Source organism: Podarcis muralis, chromosome 3, assembly GCF_964188315.1.
Source record: "Podarcis muralis chromosome 3, rPodMur119.hap1.1, whole genome shotgun sequence".
In the NCBI taxonomy this organism is placed as follows: domain Eukaryota; kingdom Metazoa; phylum Chordata; class Lepidosauria; order Squamata; family Lacertidae; genus Podarcis; species Podarcis muralis.
Window position 1 is genome coordinate 121,018,959 of NC_135657.1, and position 10,361 is coordinate 121,029,319.

The window sequence follows — 10,361 nt, forward strand, 5'->3', positions numbered from 1 at the left end:
GTCTGTCATTGCACTGCTTTTATTGGCTGTTTCCCAAGATCAGAACCGTCTTTCCTATTGGGCTTACTGGCGCCTTGTGCCAGGGCGCTGGCCTCTCAGGGGCGCCCCAGCGAGTGGGGGAGCAGTGCGGCCTCCCCTTTCCCTGCACCCGCCAACTAGATGGGTGGCTGCTGGTGTGCAGCGCTCTCTTTCTCTCTCTCTCTTTCGCCTGCCCTGTGGGAAGAGGGAGGCGAAGAAGAAGAAGAAGAAGAAGAAGAAGAAGAAGAAGAAGAAGAAGAAGAAGAAGAAGAAGAAGAAGAAGAAGAAGAAGAAGAGAGGCGCGCCCCCACTTGCCCCCTTTCTTCCTCCTGGGTTTGCAGCTCTGCTTGCAGGGTCCCCTTACCCGCCCGAGCCGTGAGTAGTAGCAGCTGCTGCCCTGGTTTCTCTCTCTCCCTGGAATCGTGCCCTGTGCTTAATGTTACGGGCAACTCTATCCCGGGGAAGGGAAGCCTCCTCCCATCGCTCTTCTTCTACTACTACTTCTTGGGGGGTGGGCTCCTTCTGTGCCCCACCACCACCAACAGGGTCCCTAGGGGTTGTAAAGCAAGCCAGACCATTTAGCACCAACCCCATTCATCCCAGCAGCTGGCCATCACCCACTCCAAGCCCTGCGAAAAATATCACCACCATTACTACTACTACTACTACTACTACTACTACTACTGCCCTCCCCCCATAGATATCAGGGCGGCTCACAGCCTGAAATTACGGTACTAAGCACGTGCTAGAAACTAGAACAAAGGCAAACCAAACCAAGCCAGCAACCCTCCTTCTCCCTTATTTGTGAAACAAGCCTGTTAATTGCCTCTCCAACTAAAAAAAAAGACACTGAAGGTTTTTGAGATCAATGCAAGCTAAAAAGCATTGCAGGGGGCTGAGCTAGATGACCCACAGGGTCCCTTCCAATTCTACATTTTTCTGAAAAACACACACGCACAACCCAACTATGATCCCTTTGCAGTCCTCACTCCAAGCAACTGTGTGTGAGGCTTGCTCCCCAGAAACTGTGCCTTGTCTTGCTACCTGTGGTTTTTGGTCTCCCGTCAGTTGGTTCCCAACTGTGTTTCTTGCTGCATTCCTACTGTCTACTCAGAAGTAAGCCCCTATTAGATTTAGCAGGGCTTACTCTCAGGTAAGTGCAGTTAGGGCTGCAGCCTTTCTGACCCAAGTTTTGGGTCCTTTTTAGGTTTGGATGTCACTGCTTTACACCCACCCCACCCCACCCCACCCCACAACATTTGAAAACGTCAGCTTTGTACTTAAACACAACTTGGCCGGGAACTTCATTGTCTGTGTCTTTATTAATTTATTTAAAGAACAACAAACTGGTGATTGCTTTAACTTCTTGATATGTGGTGATTTGAATCATGAGGATAAATTAGAAGAACTGAGTCTTGAGTGAGTCTTGCTTTGGAATTGAGGACTTCATTAGATTTTCTTCTGCCTTTTCATTTTATTTTGTTCTAAGGGCTTGTTCGAGATAATGAGTAAGCGTGGTGTCAGCTCCCAAAAGAAAGGTCAACAACATTGGGGAGAGTTGTTCCTTTCCTTAAAAAGGTCAACAACTTTGGGAAATGGGGGGGGGGGCAGAGGGATCTTTGCACCACAGCCCCGGATATACTTAAGACGGCCCTGCCCAAGATCCTGCCCAAGGCTGGAGGCGGGAGAGGAGGGGGGGGCAGGAGGAAAGAGGAGGGCTCTCTTGTCTGCAGTAGATGACTTGGGTGATGGGGGGGGGGAGAAGGGTCTCCGTGTGTGTGTGTGTGTGTGTGAGAGAGAGAGAGAGAGAGAGAGAGACTTTAATAAATGACTTCTACTGCACCTACCAATATATTATAAACATGCTCCATTTTTTTCTAGTTATAGAGTTGTCCTCCCTTAGGTGCACCTCTCAGAGTTCTGCTTACAAAACGCATGCCATTTTGAAGTCCTGGGAGTTTTAAAGCAATTTCCAAGCAATTCACAGGAGCCTCATCATCAGCCATTGCAAGCTCTGCTTCACTGAACCGAGAATAAAAAATTAACAGGAAATAAACTGAAATGTAGGATATGATAATAAAGGAATATTGCATTTCAGGGTTTGTTTCTGTGTTTATATTGACATCACAATAGAGCTGGCTGACCTTTTCATTCCGTGTTTTTGCTGTTCCAGGCTGCCTCCAGATGGGGATAGAAGCCCTTGAGACAGAGACAGAGGCCCTGTTGTCATCTTTCCTCTGGGAACTGCATCAGTCAGAAAATATATAATAATACATCACTACTTGGTGCTAAATTTTCAATAAACATTATCTGTGACTAATGTGGAACACCTGTGAAGAGAATAGAGAGTGCATCGTCTGGTAGAGGAGAAAAACGGAGGTAGCTGGGCAGCTCAAAACAGATTTACTTTTCCTTCCCTGGATGAACCCTAAAATTTGTTGAATGCACCAGGCAGTGTCCACCCAGCTACAGTTCTGTTCCTACTGCCTGGGAAGTTAACCGGGTGGAACTGAATTCTGAGTAGACACACAACAACACACACACACACACACACACACACACACACACACACATACACGACAACTTGAGGGAAGGTAGTATTCACAGTATAAATTAATGAATATAATGAAAAAGCTTTCCTTCATAGCAGTGTAAATGGAACCCTTCACAGCAAAAGTTCATTTGCTCATTCCTCTGCTTAACTGATTTATATTTAGAACCATTTTTAACAGGAAGAAATAATAGTAAAAGATTAGGACAGAAGATGTAAGACCAAGAAATCAAGATCTGTGACTGTAACATAGATTAATGCAGAATAATTTTTTTAAACTGTCTGAAAGGTTTTGGAAGAATTGACAATATTGGATTAATGTAAAGAAAACTGAATAATAATTTGTATAGATCATAATTAGAAATAAAATGACTGGTAGAAATATCTAGATTTCTGATTAGCTATAAAATATTTGAGAATAGTATTTTTCATTAAGGATGAAGTACTACAACAGCTGAAATGATAGAATGGAATATAAGATTAAGGCAAAATTGTAGCTTTAAAGATGGAACTATTAACTAGAATTATTTTTCCTTTGCAATATATACTTATAGCAGCAACAGAAAAAAGAATGAGTGTATGGCAGTGAATAATTGATCATTTTGTTTGATATGACAAGAAGCTGAGGTTAAAATCAAATATGAGGAGGAAAATAATATCTTCATGGAAGAACAGGCAGGATTTAATAGTAATTTCTCTACTTTACATGGTTTTGTGTTGAAGGGCAGAAAGAGATGATTGTCTGCAGCATTTGGGGATTTGAAACCTTGCTTTTGATGCATTGATCATGTTTATTATATGAATGATAAAACAATCTTTTCTATAGCAACCAGAGGGGGGGAACCTCCTGTCTTACTAAATGCATATGGCATAGTCCTCTTGTTTGCTGTTTAATAAGGATATCAATATAGTCTTACAGACCTTTTGGGGTACAAAGTTGGACTGAGGGGGTCCTCTTGGTAGTTCCTCCCCCCTCGGAGGCTGGGGGATGGCCCTGGAGAGGGCCTTCTCTGTGGTGCCTCCTAAATTGTGAGTTCCACTCTCCACAGAGGTCTGTGTAGCATCTTCACTATATGGCTCCCAGGAAATGCTGAAGGCACAGCTCTGTGCCCTGGTCTTTGGCACTCAAGAAGAAAAGGCTAAGGAGTAAACCCTACACAGATCTGGAGTGGAGTGGTTGGGTGGCGCCTTATATGCCCCCTTCCAGCAACTCCTGCCGCCAAGTGGGTGCCAAACGTCTTGCTCTGCTTTGCAAGGCCAGGGGTCTTGTCATCTGGGCAGCCCAGGACCTCCAGACACAGGGCCCAGGCTTGCACCCCAGAGAAGTCACTACAGTGCAAAAGGCCGTTCTGAGTTGCCGGTCTCTACAGCCGCAGCGGGTGCTGTGATTCTCTGGTGGTTTGACTTTGCCCTGGGAGGGGTGCCCCATTGTCCCTCAAGACGGATGGATGATGCCAGCAGCAAGTTGTTTTAAAATGTTTTTAGTATTGTGCTTAGATTGTAATCCATTTTGGGACATCTGGTTGAAGGTCGGGTAAATAATAATAAGATTGAAAAGAGCTGTTACCTTCTTAATAACACTAGTCAAGGCATGTGTGGAATTTTATAAAATCAGTGTAAGAATTCTGTTGGAGAGACTGGATTATTTCACTTACGTTCCTTTTATTTTTATATGCTTTGTTATAGTTGTTCTTGTTTAGTCCCAGTCTTGTTCTTGTGGCCCAGGAGAGGACCACATCATTCAGCAACGCTGAAGATACGCCCGGCTGTCCTGTTTTCAGGACCCACCCTATGCCTGTGAGTGTAATTTGTTTTTAATACTGGAATTTAAATTGCTGTAACCTGTCCTGGGAAAACAACAACAACATATTTATAATTTATTAAATACATTTGTATACTGCCTAGATTTGTATACACCTAGATCTCAGGGCAGTTCCCAGCATTAAAATATATAATAAAAACAAGAACAAAGAATGCTCAGTTCCCTTATTTTGTATTGTGGGTAGATATCTTATTGGTGCTTCCACACATGGAATTAAACAAGTACTTGCTTTGTTGTTGTTTAGTCGTTTAGTCATGTCCGACTCTTCGTGACCCCATGGACCACAGAACGCCAGGCACTCCTGTCTTCCACTGCCTCCCGCAGTTTGGTCAGACTCATGCTGGTAGCTTCGAGAACACTGTCCAATCATCTCGTCCTCTGTCGTCCCCTTCTCCTTGTGCCCTCCATCTTTCCCAACATCAGAGGGGTTTTTCCAGAGAGTCTTCTCTTCTCATGAGGTGGCCAAAGTATTGGAGCCTCAGCTTCAGAATCTGTCCTTCCAGTGAGCACTCAGGGCTGATTTCCTTCAGAATGGAGAGGTTTGATCTTCTTGCAGTCCATGGGACTCTCAAGCGTCTCCTCCAGCACCATAATTCAAAATCATCAATTCTTCGGCGATCAGCCTTCTTTATGGTCCAGCTCTCACTTCCATACATCACTACTGGGAAAACCATAGCTTTAACTATATGGACCTTTTTTGGCAAGGTGATGTCTCTGCTTTTTAAGATGCTGTCTAGGTTTTTCATTGCTTTTCTCCCAAGAAGCAGGGGTCTTTTAATTTTGTGGCTGCTGTCGCCATCTGCAGTGATCATGGAGCCCAAGAAAGTAAAATCTCTCACTGCCTCCATTTCTTCCCCTTCTATTTGCCAGGAGGTGATGGGACCAGTGGCCATGATCTTTGTTTTTTTGATGTTGAGCTTCAGACCATATTTTGCGCTCTCCTCTTTCACCCTCATTAAAAGGTTCTTTAATTCCTCCTCACTTTCTGCCATCAAGGTTGTGTCATCTGCATATCTGAGGTTGTTGATATTTCTTCCGGCAATCTTAATTCCAGCTCAGCCTTTCACATGATGAATTCTGCATATAAGAGAATTCAGAGAGAGTGAATTCAGAGTGAGACAATATACAGCCTTGTCGTACTCCTTTCCCAATTTTGAACCATTAACTGTCCTTTCCATACCGAGCGAAAGCCATCCACTCAGATTTGGTTAGACCTACAGTGGTACCTCGGGTTACAGACGCTTCAGGTTACAGACACTTCAGGTTACAGACTCTGCTAACCCAGAAATAGTACCTCAGGTTAAGAACTTTGCTTCAAGATGAGAACAGAAATCGCGCGGCGGCAGCAGGAGGCCCCATCAGCCAAAGTGGTACCTCAGGTTAAGAACCGTTTCAGGTTAAGAACGGACCTCCGGGATGAATTAAGTTCTTAACCCAAGGTACCACTGTATTTTAGAACCTGCTATACAGTAGTTCCATTTTTTTAAGCAATTCAGGTAGCCTCAATTGGTAGCCACTGCTATTGCTCCACAATAGGCAGTGCTTGCAGTCCTTGCAGTGCTCCAGACTGCTGTGGGAAGTTGTTGCAGGAGTTTAACATGTTCAGGGGAGTCAGGGCCCTTTTTGCAACAGAGCACTGGCGAAATGGCACAGTTGCTGCCAGTGCAAATGCAACCTTGAAGCAACTTCGCCCTATGCAGGGAATCAAGTTAAAGGAACTTTGTGAATAACTTGCCCTCTGTCTGTATGGCCATTCCCTGTCAGTGCCATTCTATAGCCATTAATATTTTGGTCAATGGCCCAAGCCAAAAATGTCAGTGTCAAATTCTAATATTGCAGATGTCTGGTCCATAAATCTCTCTCTGGGAGTTTAAGGTCAGCTTCCAGTCCAGATCACCATGACCCACAGTCTATTTCTAGAGACATCAGATTCTATGATAGCGTAGGATTGGCTACTGAGACAAAATCTTCAGCATTGAGTTAGATGCAAGTCCATGCCATCTTGTAGAGGACACGTTCCTTTTTAATTAAAAAGGTGGGAGGGAAAGAAAGGCAGAAAAAAGAAAAAGACAGAAAGCAAGAGAAAAGAAAAGCAGCTTTATCTCTATCCTCAATATCCTTCTGCATGGCTGGCTGGCTGCATGCTCTTCATTTAGCTGTTTCCAGGCCTGGCTGGATGCTGAGGCAGAGCCATCGCTACAGGGGGACCAGCCAGGTTTTCTGCCCCAGGTGAAGCCCCCAAAGGGGTGCCATTGGGTCTCCCACACGGGGTGCATGTGTACACAAATGCGTGTGCAGGGGTCTTTGGCCCAGTTTCGCCCCTGTGGCGAGGAGTCATGCCTGGATACTGAGGAGTGGGCAGCACAAGAAGGTGGGGGTCAGGACCGGCTTGGAAGAAGGGATCAGTGATCTGAGCAGAGAAGCTGCAGGACTGGAGAGTGAGGAACAGGGGAAGGAGGAGGGCGAGATGGGTCTGTGGGTGGAGAGTCAGGGGCTTCCCCACATCCTCCTTCCCTGCCCCCACCTCTCCTGCTCTACTGCCTCCAAGGGCCAGGCGAGGAGGGAAGCAGGTGACACGCAGGTGGAGTCTGCACTGCTTGCACACAGCTCGGATGGGGGAGATGCACAAGCCAAGGTCGGGGGCAAGAGCGAGGCCTCTCTGTTGCGGCCACTGCCTCACTGGGTGCACACCTAGGAGTAGCTGAGAGACAGGGAACTGGTGGACATGCCTTTCCCTAACTTAAAAATTTATTTTCCACAATGAAGAGTTGATTCCTCCCTCTGGACATTTCTTACTTGTCAGGGCCATGACTGCTCTATATGCATTTCAGTCATCAACTGCATATTCTTTCTCACATGCACAGCAAAGTGTGCTTGTAGAACTGCCTGAAAGTAACTCATGCCTAACTCACATAGAGGATTGCACTCTAAAACACAAATAAAACACAAATATTTTGGTAAATATGTGAGGATTTAGGCAAATTCTATAATGTATTTGACAATAGCATTAGTTTGGAGGAAAATCTTTAGGAGCAAAATTAAACTAGCTCTAATCCAGTGCCACCCTGGCCCCTTTCAAGCCCTCTAGATTCAGGTTTACTTACTGTATATATTGGATGTGTATCCATCTCTTCCGCCAAAGAACTTGAGGTCCAAACGCTGACTCACACGACTAACCCACCACACCCTTCATTTTGTCCTTCAGGATATACAGGCCTCATCCAGACCTTTTGCATCTTATCCTGTGTACTCTGTGCTCATTTCACAATGTTAAGATCAGTTTTGCAAATTTCAGGTACAAGGAGAACCAGGCTGCCTGCCACCCATAACTGACCAAGTTGTGTCAACAATACCTTACATTAGCCATCCACATTTCAAACTTTCATCGGTGTGTCAACATGCCCTCATTTATTTTGGATCACTTGGTCAGGATCTCGCCATCAGAAGCAAACAAGCGGCTCTTTGTGAGGCAATGACCATGGAAAAATATTGCTGGCAGGTGAAAGCAGCCTTGTTCCTTGGCACCAGCTGGGCCTGCAAACAAGAGTTTTCACTTTCCAAGCACTGCCTTATTTACTGAGAGCTGAACAGTCACTTCCTCCATCAGAAAGTTGTATTTTTAATTCCTCCGGGCTGCTTTTTACTAGCAATCTGCTAGTTATTATATGGTTCCACATGTACAGTGCAAAGACTCCAGCTGCCCCAGTAAATATTAGCATTACTGGCAGACTCCAGAATTAGGTCAAAGTCTGAGTAGCCTAGGAGAAAGAAGCCAGGCCTTGTTCCTGGAGGGGGTCCCTTTGGACCAAAGGGGGAAAACCATCATCAAGGGGGGGGGGCAGAACTCAGTCGGCACTGATTCCAACCAACCCATATGTGGTTGACTTGAGCTGCTTGCAAGTTCCATAGAAGACACCATGCAGTTTCATGTGGCCCACAGGAATCCGTGGGCTGAATCAAACTATTGAGCATAAACATCATACATCCCAAGAATGGATTTTGCATTGACCTGGGCAGGATTCTTCCCATGAGCCCAGGATGGAGCTGATTAACATAACTCTTTTTTTTCCATATCACTTCTGTCATTTCCCCTCTGTCTTAGAGTGAGAATCAACACATAATTATGTCAATTTTTTTAAGGTTGGGGTTTTTTCCCCAACTGAATAAGGTTTTTCACCATTGCCAGTGTGTCTACATGAGCCAATGTCTGCATGGCTCTTGCCACGATCTATGGAATGAGGGGATCACAACTGTTTGTAGGACAAAGAACTAACCTTGTAATGTGGATCCATCCCTTTTCTGCCTAGTAATCAAGTTATTAGAAATATATTCACTCTCCTAGGGGCCAAATGTTTCTCTCTTAATTAAAAGTAAAGTCTTTTCTTCTCTTTATTCTGGTGAATTTTGTGACCTTTTCAATATTAATGCTCAGTAAGCTGTTTTGAGAAGCAGTGATTGAAGAATATCTTTCCTAATTTCTTACCCTCTTGTTTTGTTTTCGTCTCTGAGCATCCTTCCATTTCCTTGTCTGTCTTACTCCCATGACAGCTGTCTCTGGAGGAAGGCTCTCTCCTACCAGCTCTCATACTCTCAGGAGCAGAGGGCCAATTACTCAGAAGGTAGAAATGGGCAAAGTACCAGTTTGATTCAGCAGCACTGTGATGACGTCTTTCAGCTGAGCCAGGTGCTGTATTGCTGTGCAGACCTGAGCTGCCGTTAGTGAACGGGGCACCGTGTATTAGTTCCCTCTTCCTGAAAGGGATATTCAGTGGAGGGCAGCCATAGGCAAGCAGGATGGGAGAGTTACAGGCAACTATTGAGTGGATGCATGCATTTGAAATAGAAAAAGAATCATCTATGTATCCTGGATCTATATGAGGCCAAACTGATGTTCATGGATGCTGTACATGTACAGCAGTTAACATTCAGGAAGGAAAGAGGAAATCTCCCAGGTGAGAGACAGGGAGGGGGAAGTTCCCGGGGGTGGGGGGTTGGAAGGCTCTGTCATTCTTTTGTATGGGGTGGGCAGGTGAGATTAAGAGCTAGTACTTCAAAAATGCATAAACTTGGTATGAAAATTTGCTGAAGAAAAGCAATGTTCCAAATTTGCCTTCCACAGAATTGAAAATCGTAGAGGACTGAATTCATCCACTTGCTGTTTCCTTACCTTCATTGTAGATAATGGACATACACTTGTCATATGTGTTGATACAGGCCACACACAACCCCAGTCTCTGCCTAGCAGTAGAAAGAGTCCAGGGGTCTTTAGATGTAACCAGGGTTTGTGTTCCTTTGGAATGAGACTAATGTCTTTATGAAATATGGCTCATTTTACACATATTTACACCGCAGAGGAGGTACAGAACATTACACCCCGAGAGCGTCTCTCGCTGCTCCTCACATAGCTTCAGCCAGTTTGGGTCCAAAGCAGCAGCCAGCCCTGTCCCCTCCCCCCCCCCCCCGGGTCTCTTGGTGGAGCCTCCTCCAGCCAGCATAGAGTTCTGCCCACTTCTTCTTCCTCCTTCCCAGCAGCCTTTGCAGGAAACAAATCCTCCCCAATCTGCTGCCAGCACCCTCCCTCTCCCCCTGGTCACTCTGGCATCCTCTGTTTCCAAAGCTTCCTGCAAAAGACACTTTTTCCTGTGGTGACATCACAGCCCCTGTTGCCCTGGCAACCTCCTCCTCCACTTCACAGCTGTGGAAGGAAAACATCTGCAGGCTCAATTGTTCTTAGTTCCTAGTATATTTATATACAGCTGTGTCATAAAAATGTATCACAATGGCTTACAACAATATAAAAACATAAAACCAAACAATAAAATCATAAAAATTAAAAAAAACAAGTTAAAAGCAAAAAACAAACAAACAATTAAAAACAAACACCAATGGACCCTTGTGTGGCGTGTACTCTTAATTGACAACATAGGCCTGGCAGATGAGAATTTTTTTGTCAACTTCTAATCAAAACTG

General features: G+C 44.9%; 2 long non-coding RNA genes across 3 annotated transcripts; one reads left to right on the forward strand and one right to left on the reverse strand.

The window, feature by feature from the left end:
• The first annotated feature begins 225 nt into the window (after positions 1–225).
• Positions 226–4,543, forward strand: LOC114593470 (uncharacterized). Of its 2 annotated transcripts, XR_003705695.2 has the most exons (3): positions 226–393; positions 1,900–2,081; positions 2,192–4,543. It is a non-coding gene; the product is annotated as an uncharacterized LOC114593470 (long non-coding RNA). The 2 variants fall into 2 exon arrangements; XR_013392434.1 differs by lacking the exon at positions 1,900–2,081.
• A 3-nt stretch (positions 4,544–4,546) lies between these two features.
• LOC144327346 (uncharacterized) lies at positions 4,547–7,634 on the reverse strand. Its single transcript, XR_013392435.1, has 2 exons — positions 7,496–7,634; positions 4,547–5,468 (listed from the first exon to the last, which is right to left on the reverse strand). It is a non-coding gene; the product is annotated as an uncharacterized LOC144327346 (long non-coding RNA).
• Between the last annotated feature and the right edge of the window lie 2,727 nt (positions 7,635–10,361).